Genomic DNA, 11,728 nt, shown 5'->3' on the forward strand with positions numbered 1-11,728 from the left:
CTCCAGCAGCTACAACAGTAACATGCTGCTCTAACACTGATGCTTCACTATTAATAATCTAATGATGTCATAATAATAATATATCAGTCAGAGGACCAAACCACTACTTTTACTGTAATACTGCATACTACATCACTCATAATACTGCAGTACTTTTACTGTAATACTGCATACTACATCACTCATAATACTGCAGTACTTTTACTGTAGTAGGATTTTTCGTGCAGGACTTGAACTTGCAACAGAGTATTTTTACATTGCTGTACTGGTACTTTTACATAAATAAATGATCTGGTGTTAATGGTGGAGTAAGGATGGATGTCTTCTATTACATTATCAGACATCCACCATTTTTTCACTCTAAATTGAGCATTTGTATTTCTGCCTGACTAGTCTAGTTCTAATGCCTAATTCTTTTGCTTTCATTCATGAATGAAGCACAGCTGTATGAGCTCTGCACAAACAGCAAATGAAGGCAGATGTGTGCATGTAAACAAATTAATTAGAGTTTAGGTGTGCATTCACAAGCAGGCTGTGTTGTTGATTCAGAATAAAAAATATGAAGCTAATATTCAGTAAACAGTGAGAGCTTTCTATGAAAACACGTCTTTAAAATTTAACCAGTCATGGGTGCTGGGAATATTTCTGTCAGGTTATATTACTCAACAAACGCTGTGCTGAGCGTCACAGAGGAGAAGCTTCACAAACCTGCTTGTTATTCATATATTTTTAAAGAAGCTCACATGTCTTTTTGCATATTTCCCTACATGAACTTAAACTACTGTATATTTTACCAGTTACCAAAGCACATCAGTCACATGTTCATCCTCTGTGAAGGCGCTGAGCTCATAGGATGAAAGGATGAGAGCTTGCATACTGTACAATACTCTATCAACACATTTATTACACCATCAAACAATGTTTCAATCCACAAGAGGGTCTTTGTCAGATCAAACAGGACCCGATGAGGACCTGATGAGATCCCTGTGTGCCTCCAAACGTTGTTTAATGGTCTAATGAAGGTGTTGGAGGAGCATAATACAATGTGTGGGCTCTCATCCCTTTCATCTCAATTTCAATACATTTCCACAGCTTCCTCTCCAGGTAGCGGTCGGTTTTAGATCATTTCAGTGTGCTGTGAAAATCCACATGCAGGGAGCTTAATTATACACAGTTCACATCACATCTCCAAACCACCAATGTATATAGAAGGTTTAGATTTTAAAGATTAGATTAGAAACGTTTTTATTTTGTGGAGCGAAATGCTTTAAATGAATAAAGCATGCACATAAAATAATGCCAGTTAAGTTCATTTGAGTGTCCACGCCCTACTCTGCCTCTCATTGGCTAGTACTTTTTACCCAGGTTGTTTAGTTTTAGGCATGTGGACTGAGATTGGTTAGCGTTAGATTAAGAATATCATGAGACCCAATCAGAGGCAGCATAATGTGGGTCTTGCCAAGAAAAGCGAGACATTTTGAGTAAAGAATGAGACAAAGTAGTGATAAATAAGAAGTATTTTGAACTGTAAATCATACAAAATGTTCCAGTTGAGACTAAAACTATAAACCTGGAATTGAGCAGAATATGTCCTCTTTAATTGATGCACATTTCCTCACAAATGTACAATCAGTCTCTGAAGTAGAGGGCAGATATCCAACCTGAACATACAACCATACAGCTCTGACTAGATTGAAATATTGTCTATTTACATAAAACTGGTGTGAAGTCGGAGGTGCAGATGTTAATGGAAATGGTTTGAAAAGAAATCATCCTTCCGCTTTATTCTCATAAGTCTTTCCTTTTGAAAGCATCATGCTACTGTTAGACCAGTCTCTCACTGTTCTTTCATAAAGACATGATGCAGACATAACTGTGCTGCAGGCTTCCTCTCTCGCCTCGCTGCTTCCTTTAAAACACAGCATACAGTCATTGAGTCACAGTGGACTAGAAGTAACCTGAACACATGGACCAGTAAAGGAAAAGCCCGCTGAAAACAAAGACTTTTTTTCATATTGAATGACTCAGGAAGATAAATGACTTATTGAAGGATTGATTTAAAAAAAAAAAAAAAAAAAAAAAAAAAAAAACTGGACTGGCTGTCTGACAGCATCATTGCAAAACATATGTTTTTATGTATCTGTCTGTGTTGTGAAGACCAACATAACCACAGTAAATATCAAGCGTATTGAGGATAGTTTCACTTTTAAACAAGATCAAATAGGACAGAACATTATATGCATTAAAATGGTAATTTAATGTTTTACTGTTAAATAAAATGTGAACAGTTTCACACAGTTAAGCTTTGTTTTTGTTCAAAATCTTATTTGACCTTAATAGTTTTCTTCATTATATGAATTGATTTGATTAATAGCCAGCTAAAACTGATAATGATAATGATAATAATATGTTTTAATATTAAATTTTTAGCATTATAATTTTTCCTTGTGATTTAATTTTTGGATGAACTGATCCTCCATATGTACATCAAATAATTGAAGCAGCCATTAGTTATTAATGGAGTGTATTTTGCTTCATGGAGCATATTTGAATGTACTGAGAATGACTTAAAGAGGCCTGCAGAACTGCATTCAATGACTGCATCACTGTACTGTGCTGGTGTGGTGACACAGTGCTCACTGCAGCATGTTTCTCATGTTGTAACTCATTCTGCTGAGTGGAGGCTTTGCAGGTCAGATACATCAAACCTGTCTGATTTTACAGATTTCACTCACTCTTTTTTTTAAAATCTTGAAATACAAGAAGAACATGAGCTCTAAGAATCCAACTCAAAATCTCTGCTTTCTAGCTTCATCCAAACACAGAGATGAAACAACAGGAGTGAACCAAAACACAGAGTGGCAGCTTTAATAATTAAGAAAACAGAAAACAAGCAGATGTACAAAAACATGACTCCCACATTAGAATCAATATCATGAATATGCTTCCAGCTCTCTCCTTCACATGTATAAACTAAATATGCAGAACATGTGAAACTAAATGGAATAAAGTGTGTATATTTAAAAATCCTGTCACTTTAAATGTAATGTTTTAAACCAATCTAAAATGATTAGTGACTATTAAAGGGACATTTCATAATTATTTAACCTCACTGTTACCAAGATAATTAATAATAAACTTTCCTGATGGGAAAACAAAGGAATATTCTGCATAAATATACCAAACTGCAACATTTATAATTAATATTATTAATTAGCGTGGTGTGCTAGATAAAATAAAAACAAGAAACATATCAGCATGTCAGACACTTATAGTGGAAAATACATCTTAATGGCAGTGAGAATGATAATTCCCATGTGAATAAGACTCAAATGCTGAAATCTCAGCAGCTGGTCAATGAACTGAATATTAATATATTGATCAAGATCCCCATCCATTCAGCTCATTATATTCTGTGAAATAATAAACCCAAACACAGCCTCTGATGTTTGATGGTGAAGATAATTCAGTGCTCCTGCATCATGTGATTGGATGATAATCTTCATGAAAACAAATATTTTCTATCACCACAGTGATGGTTAGTGAGTGAGCTCTGTGTTGAACGGTATTGATTGAGCAGTGGAAGGTTTAGAGACGATTACATTTCTACTGCAGAGGGTTTTTATTTCTTAAAGCAGCCAATAAAACCAGTAAAGAGCTGCGCTGTCTGTCAAATGATTGGCTGAATGCCAGACTCACATTTTTTTCAAAGTTTATTTTAAACATAAATAACAGCGATAGAATAAATAAAGTTGTCTGTAAAGAAATACTTCAACACATTATCCAGCTCAGATCTAACAACCTAAGACCAAGAATAAAAAAAATATATATAAACACGATGCATCTTAACTTAAATCTCAACTACACATCTATACACATGTCTCTACATGATTTATTGTTACATTACTGTTTAAAATATATCATATTTTACTTGTAAATATTAATAAACACATACTCACTTCATATTCAGATCATCATAAACATATTTTACATTTTAAAAGCAAATGTATTGGAACCAGCTGTTCAACTGGATGATGCACTATTTTCTAGAAACTTCAAACTGTATATTCCCATAAACATACTTGTAAAACATCAGTTTGTTCTTTTCAATGTTAAAGGGACAGTCTAATGTTGTAGAAATATACCTTTGTTTGCTTTCTGACCTGGAGTCAGACGTGAAGATCGATGCCTGTTCTCCATTCACTTCTGACAGATGTTAACAGTCTCCTCCTGCTTGTGCTGTGCTAGGCTGAGCTCATCCTGGATCCATCTGTACTGCTTACATCCTTTGTGCCATCTGTGTTTTTTTTTTATTGAATCTCTGTCTGTGTTCACAAGTTAGCTAAACGGCTGCAATTTTCCATCAATCAAAACCAGAAGAACAGAACAGAGTGAATTCATAACGACACGTGGTTAACAAAGTGACGAGAGTACGAGCCGTCCAAGTGAACACATCATCAAAAGAGACATAAAATTAAATAAGAAAAACAACATAAAGACTGATCCTAAACGAAAGTACTTAGAATTAGTAAGAACTAAAATCCTCCTTAAGAGTAAACCTAATACTTTCAAGCCACAGGATAAAAACCATTAATGGATTTTCTACATTAATCTGTTTACAGGGGTCAGAGTTCCCTCTGGAGCTGCTTATAGTTTGCTGTATACTAGAAATGAGCTTAGGAAAACATACCTGGATATCTGACTGTACTGCTGTTGGTTGAGTTGTATTGTGGGTAATGTAGGCAAGAGGTTTTACAAGGAAGAAGAATGTGTTGAATACATTCGCCCCAGCAGCCGTCATACTTCTGTCCATAGAAGTATGATGCGAACTGATCATTTCCACAAGGCTGTAAGCAATGCATATCTTTTAAGCAATGTAGTCAGTGTGTGTGATGTGCTCAAAAATATTCAGCTTAAGTCTTGGTTGCTCTGCATCTACCTCCTCTGAGAAATTCCTTAACCAGGTCAGAGAGAAGATAAAGCAGTGTATTAAAGTTCTTTTAGTAGAATGGTATTTATCACAGTGTGCAAACACCTGAGGGAAAATGCTGTGAAGTTTTACCTTTTGGGTAATAAAACCTGTGCAGCAGCTTCAAGGGAGACATAATATTATTTTTTCTGGGTTTCTGGTATCTATTTATATGCTGTTATGATGTTGGATGTGTATACTAAACATGGTCAAAGTTCTAAAGGCTAAAGGTTGAGGTTAATGTATGTAGGAATGTTGCCTGCAAGTCAAAAGCCAGGGTTTAACCTGTCCAGCACTCTTTGTTTCTGGCCTTTTTTTCTACCTTGATGACAAGCTGATGTTAGAACTGGCCAATCATAAAGAGCAGGCTCAATGGAAGCTAAAATGATTTGTTTCAGACAGAGGCTGAACTGAGGGGCTGCATAAAGGGCCAGTATAAGATAAATAAGGTGTGTTTAACTATAAATCATGCAAAGATATTCCTGTAGAGCCCCAGATTAAAAATATAGAGGTGGAAATGTGCAGAATATGTGCTCTTTAAGTTGAGTTGAGAACTGCTCCGCTTTTCTGGAACATGTTTATGTGATTGACTGTCGTCCCAGATATCTGCACATCTTTCTCTCATTGTTTGGCCTCGATAAGTTTAAACTTTTTAGTCTATTGTACAGTACACACGTTCTTATGTATTCCTGTAATTATGCATACAGAGGGAAGTCCTTTCCTTATTTTAATTGTGTCATTTCCTCCCTGTCAAAGCTGCTGCTCCCTGATTCCTACACTCACCATAAGCCACCAAACCTTTAACTCTGACTGTGTGCAGCCTAAACATAACCTGAACTGAACCATCTCATCAATATTATCTGCTAAATCTAACATTCCTATTCAGTGGAGGCCATTTACAGTGTTTATGGCCTTCATAACGACACAGAAGGGATGCACAGAGATGGAATGAATATTGATCTTCCCATCTAACTCTGACTAATGAGGAGACACTAATTGAAAAAAAGGATTTAAAGAGTTATTAAGGAATTCATTTATTTAATATAGTACAAGAGGAAATTAAGTCTAAAAAATCTGATAGGCTTAATTGGAAATGCTAAGGGCAAACCTATAGAAATAGTGACAATAAGCATGAAAGATGAAACATTCCTGATTAAACTTTATAGAACCAAGTTTTGATAGAATAACTTAATATGTACAGTATACAAAAGAAAAGGAGAACATAATTCATCCTGCTGGGTTAAAAAAAGCATTTAGATTACGAAGAATATTGCTCAAAATGTCAGAATGCTCCTTTAAACTTGATGTGACCTAGCAGCAAATAAAAATATGAATAAAATATGACCTCAAAAAACAATAACCACCTCATCTTTCATCAAACATCCATCAGTGTGGAACTTCTTACACGATGCACTTTGAATGGAGCCTATTAAGATTTATGAGGTGGTAAGAAAAGGTCTCAACTTTTCAATTGTGTTTATATGTTTTTTCCATTCTTCTTCATACTAATAAAAGTCCCAGCTGCTCTAAACTAAAGCTGTAACACAAAGAGCTAAAAAGCAAAGGTCACAGGGTCACAGTATGTGTCACTCTTACTTGTAGTCGGGCCTCTGCAACGTCTCCCGTAACACAACCGAAGCCTTCTGTGTTCCTAAATGATGTTTACGGGGGAACGTCTGAACTATTAAATTGTAATGAGTTTCCTCAAAGTCCAAATTTATGATTCCAGAAGAGGGAAGAATGTTAAGAGCTAGTCATTCCAGATGTTGAGAGAGAGATCTGCAGCTGTTTTGGTTCAGAGATTTGTGAACGCTCACAGGAAAATTACACAAATTACGACTCTTTATTTTTTTTTCCGAATTCAACAAGCAATTTAATTCAGCCGTTGCTCTGAATGGATATAAAAGTGCAGGTTTATCCGCAGATTTGAGCCTCTGTAATAAGTTTAAACTAGATGAAATGACAGTGAGACCTGCGGGGAGACTGGCTGATTAAACAGCCTCAGCAGTAAATAGAAACAGCAAACAAAAACATGGTGAAGTGAGGAAATCAAATATGCTCTTATAATTTAAAATACATGAGAAAAAGTGACAAGGAGGTGAAAAACTGCTGAGATGGATGAGAAATATAAAATATATACAGTTTAAAATGATCTCCACTTTGAGTAGTAACTGTCCACTCTAAGGCTGCATTAGTATCCCCTGGGGCCCCTGGCTCTGAAGCTCATGTCCCCCAAACTACTTTTCTTTTATTCTGATTGGATAATATGGACATAATAAGTTTCCAACAGTGACGATGATTATCAACATCAAGAGAATGGGTCAAGCCTTGTCAAATTTCTGTAGAGCCTGACCAAAAAAAAAAGATGGGGCCCCATAATTGAGGGCCCCATCCTAATCAAGGGCCTCTGGAAACTTGCCCAGATTTCCTGTATGGCAGATCCAGCCATGGTCCACTTCAGATACAAGATATATGACAAGTGATACATTTAGTTTTACATTGTTGACAATTCAGATCTCCACTAAAAATGTCTTAAATTTAAGTTTCTCCAGTTTATCCACTCCACTAATCATTTGATCTTCAATTACAGGTCATTTTTAAATTGATACAATTGGTATCCTCAAAACTTTCATAGTCAAACATCAAATGTCATTCTTGTCCTTAAAAATGATAGTTTCACATAAGAATCTCAAATCAAAGAGCATTTAACATTATCTGGAGCTTTTACTGTATCACATGGTCTTCCTCTCTGGTCGTCTACAGCAAACACACCTGTGAGTGTTTAACCAACACAGTCAAATATAATTATCTCATATCCATTTACATTCACGTCCATCAGACACAACATGAGCGTGTGTCCTCAGAATCACAGATGACTGCTCCACTCTCATGTTATTTATTATGAATTCAGATTATTTTCATTAAGAATTTGTTCAGGTATTAAAATATGCAAACAAAAAAAAGTGCATTGAAAATATTAGGCTACAAATTTGAACATTTCTTTTAGGGGACCAAAGCTGCCTAGCTGAACGGATGGACACTAAATCAATCCCCATGGCAACCGAAAAATGATGAATGATGCAGCATGGTTGAAAGCTCCTGTAAGTGAATTCTGAATGTTAACATTGTGTTAATATACTGTATGAAAATCTCCAGTATTGGAACAGGGTTCAGTACAGCTTTGATTTACAATGCAAAATGTGTGTGTGTGTGTGTGTGTGTGTGTGTAATGTAAACAGTGATTCTAGGTTAGAAATTACACAGATGCTTCTTCAGTAATTTTGTGAGAATTATTTATCACATTAGAAAATAAAGCTACAAATTTGCATCTTGTCCTGTTTATCATGTAAACATAATTATTAGTACTAGAATCATTTAGTTTGGTTGCTATAAAAATCAAAGTAGTGTCACACATGGCTTATAAAAACATCTTTTTGTCACTACACAGGCGTGTGTGTCCAATCAGTGTGTGTGCTGGTGCGTAATGCGCCAATGTGGCCTCATGTTTCTGCGCCCACCTCTTTCCTACTGTCCAATAAGAAAAGGCAGTTTTTGGAGCAGTCAGGAAAGACCTTGCCGGGGTGATATTGCCCAGTGATTCCGTGTGTGTGTTTTTTTCTCCCTCCCTCACCCTGCAGAGCGTACACTCCACCACTATTGTGTTCTCCTGAGCCGAGCCGTGCAGTGAGCGCAGTGAGTCCAGACGCTGCAGGATCACCTGCATGAGCTGCATCACACCGGTGTGTTGGCTTTAGCACTGACTACTCAGACCATCTGACTGAAAGCACCCTCTCACAGCAGCTGACCGTAAGTACCCCGCAACGGGTTGCTTTCTTCATTTTTTTTTTTTTTTTTGCTTCAGTTCACACATGTATAGCGGCTGTCATCTCATAATTCAAAACTCCATTAAAAAATGTGCCAATTTAGAAGTTCTTTGCTTAACGTTTTAAGGACACGGGTTTCGAAACACAAGCCAATACACTTATAACAAATACAACCCTCTGATGAAAACGGCATGTTTATATGGTTCCGAAGCAACGTTATGTTTGTGAAATGATAACTTAATGAACAGAGTAACGCTGCTCACCACCGCACAGCGCAGTGAATTCTGGTGGAAGAAAACTGGGGATCCAACAGGCAAAGCACATGTACCATTTGTACCTACTACTGCAATATTTGTTATATGTATGCCGAATTGAAGAGTTAATCCAACTGAATAAGGCAGGCTCTTGAATTAATTCATGACGAATTTGATTTAGCCGACAATTAAGGTTTTTCTTAAATTAGCAATTTATACACTGACGTTTGGTTAGACTTTTTCTTGATGAGGAGAAGCGCAGCGAACACGACTCCTGACAAATCTAGTCTATGCCGCAAGATTTTAAGAGTTATCTTGCTTTTATGCTGCATTTAAAAAAAAATGATGTTTAAGACTTCTCAACAAGACACCAAAGAAAGACTCTGAGACTTCTCTGGATGTTAAATCACCATAATGAAACCAAATGTCAAATCCTGAGTGCGCTTTGTCCTGAGTGCTGATGAACGTCACACTTCAACTCTATAAAAACCTGAACAATTACTCTTGATTTTCATATTGGCAAACAGATGATTTTTTTCAATCAGGGCAAGTGTTTTTTTTGTGGCATAAATAAGGAAGAAACATTTTATAAAAATGACATTTCTATTGAAAAAGCTGCTTGGTGTGTGAGCAGAGAAACACAGAATGAATGACAACTTCTAGAAAATGTGACTTTGCAGAAAGAAAGGATGGAGGCATTACATTTTGATGGATGGAGGCTTGCGACACCTTCGTGGAACATTTCAGCACCTGACGGTTTCAACTTAACATTCACTAATATGTAACTAAATCATTCATTGTTTTTTTTTTTGTCAAATATTTAATTGAATTCCCTTATTATAGTCTATAGAGTATAGCCCATAGAGTGGTGACAGTTGATAAGGAGAGAGAGATGACTCAAGCTGGAATCGAACCAACAATGTTTCACGGTCAGAGTTTGAAACCTCTAAATAGTCATACGTAGTTTTGCTACTCATCTTGTTTGTTATCACATATTTCGAGCCTCTGTACTCTTCTTCCCGCCTCTGGTGAAAACATTATTGCCCACATCGTCCGCAACAGATCTGAATAAAAACACGTTAGTCATCTTTTCATCTATATGAGTAGAAATATGTATTTCCCTCCTTCATTCAACCATTTGACACTTTGTACTGTCCTGCTGGCTCTGGTGGCAATCATTGGTAGCCTAAGCTTAATAGAAAGTGAGTGTTAAAATCAATATTGTGCTATAAGGCATGGTTAAAATGAGTTTGATGTTAATCATCTACAAGAATTCAAGTCATTTCAGATCCAGTGCAGTTGAACTGAATTTTAAACAGAGAAATATTGACTTTAGCACTGAATGTTCTGTTGGGAATTTTTATTTTCTGTATTCTCTTTGCACAAAACTTCATTCCAAATGAATATAAACTCCTCACTGATGATCCCCCCCCCCATTAACTTGCACTGTTATCGTCATCAATATTAAAGCCCTGTTATTGAATATGATAAGACCATTAAAGTTGTAAATTCGTGACGCTTCTTATGGTCAACTGGTGAGTTAAACATCAGATTTCTTGGAAACCAGCATAAATTATGTACAACACATTAAAAGACTATTCTAATATGAAGAATCCTGCGTTATTCCCCTGTGAGGAGGAAAACTGCCTCTGGATTCAACAGAACGCCGATTTGGCAAATTCATTTGTGCTGCAATTACTTCTGGCCTCTGCATGGCATGGCTCAACTTGCCACAGGCTCTTTTGCTCTTGTCTTCCACTTAGCCTACATGCACTAAAATAGAACTAAAAAGGCGGATGACAGAATGCATGTTCACTTCCATGCATGCCTATTCACAGTTGGTTAAGCATGACTCAATCAGTGGGCATCGTAAGCAAAACTAGACTCATTCCTTTAGATTTCCAGCAATCTTGAAATATTGCAATACTTGTTCCTGTTAGATGTCAAGTGTTGGAAATAACACCAAACTGAGACTTTTTTTCTGTTTATATCTTACTTTTTTATTCAGAATTTTTAAAATGTTTTTCTAATGTTTATTTTCATTCACAATTAAGCTTTTGATTATTTTCACAACTAATTGGTCCATTATTTGGTCCAAAAAATGTCAAAAACATTTCAGTTTTTGCACCAAACTAGTTCAAACCTCAAAGATTTACAGTTTACTGTCATAGAAAACTAAATAATCCAAAAACTGAATCTTAGAAGCTGAATCAGAGAAATTTGACTTTTATTCTGAAAAAATGACTCAAAAAAATTAAGCAATTGGCAATCAATTTAATAGTCTGCTTTTAATCGATTTATTGACTAATTGTTACAGCTCTGCTATTTCTCAAATGTTGTAACATATGGCCCTACAAGAACTTTACAAGTAGTAGTGAAATGATTATTTAAATCAGAAACTTAATGATTAAAGGAGAAGTAAACAAGGTTATCAAACTGAATATGATATTAAATGCCAACTTTCATATCTTAAAAATTCCGGTTGGTGCGTTGGATTTGTTGTGCTTGATACCAAAAAAGTGTAAGGTGTAATATCCAGTCCTACTCATAAATATTACAGTGTCAGTTTGCTTGTCTGATGATCAAATATCGTCTGAAGCCCTCTCTCCTCTCTCCTCTCTCCTCTCTCCTCTCTCCTCTCCCCTCTACCTTTTCCATGTTGGAAATGTCCATTTTAAAAA

This window comes from Scomber scombrus, chromosome 24, assembly GCF_963691925.1.
Source record: "Scomber scombrus chromosome 24, fScoSco1.1, whole genome shotgun sequence".
NCBI lineage: Eukaryota > Metazoa > Chordata > Actinopteri > Scombriformes > Scombridae > Scomber > Scomber scombrus.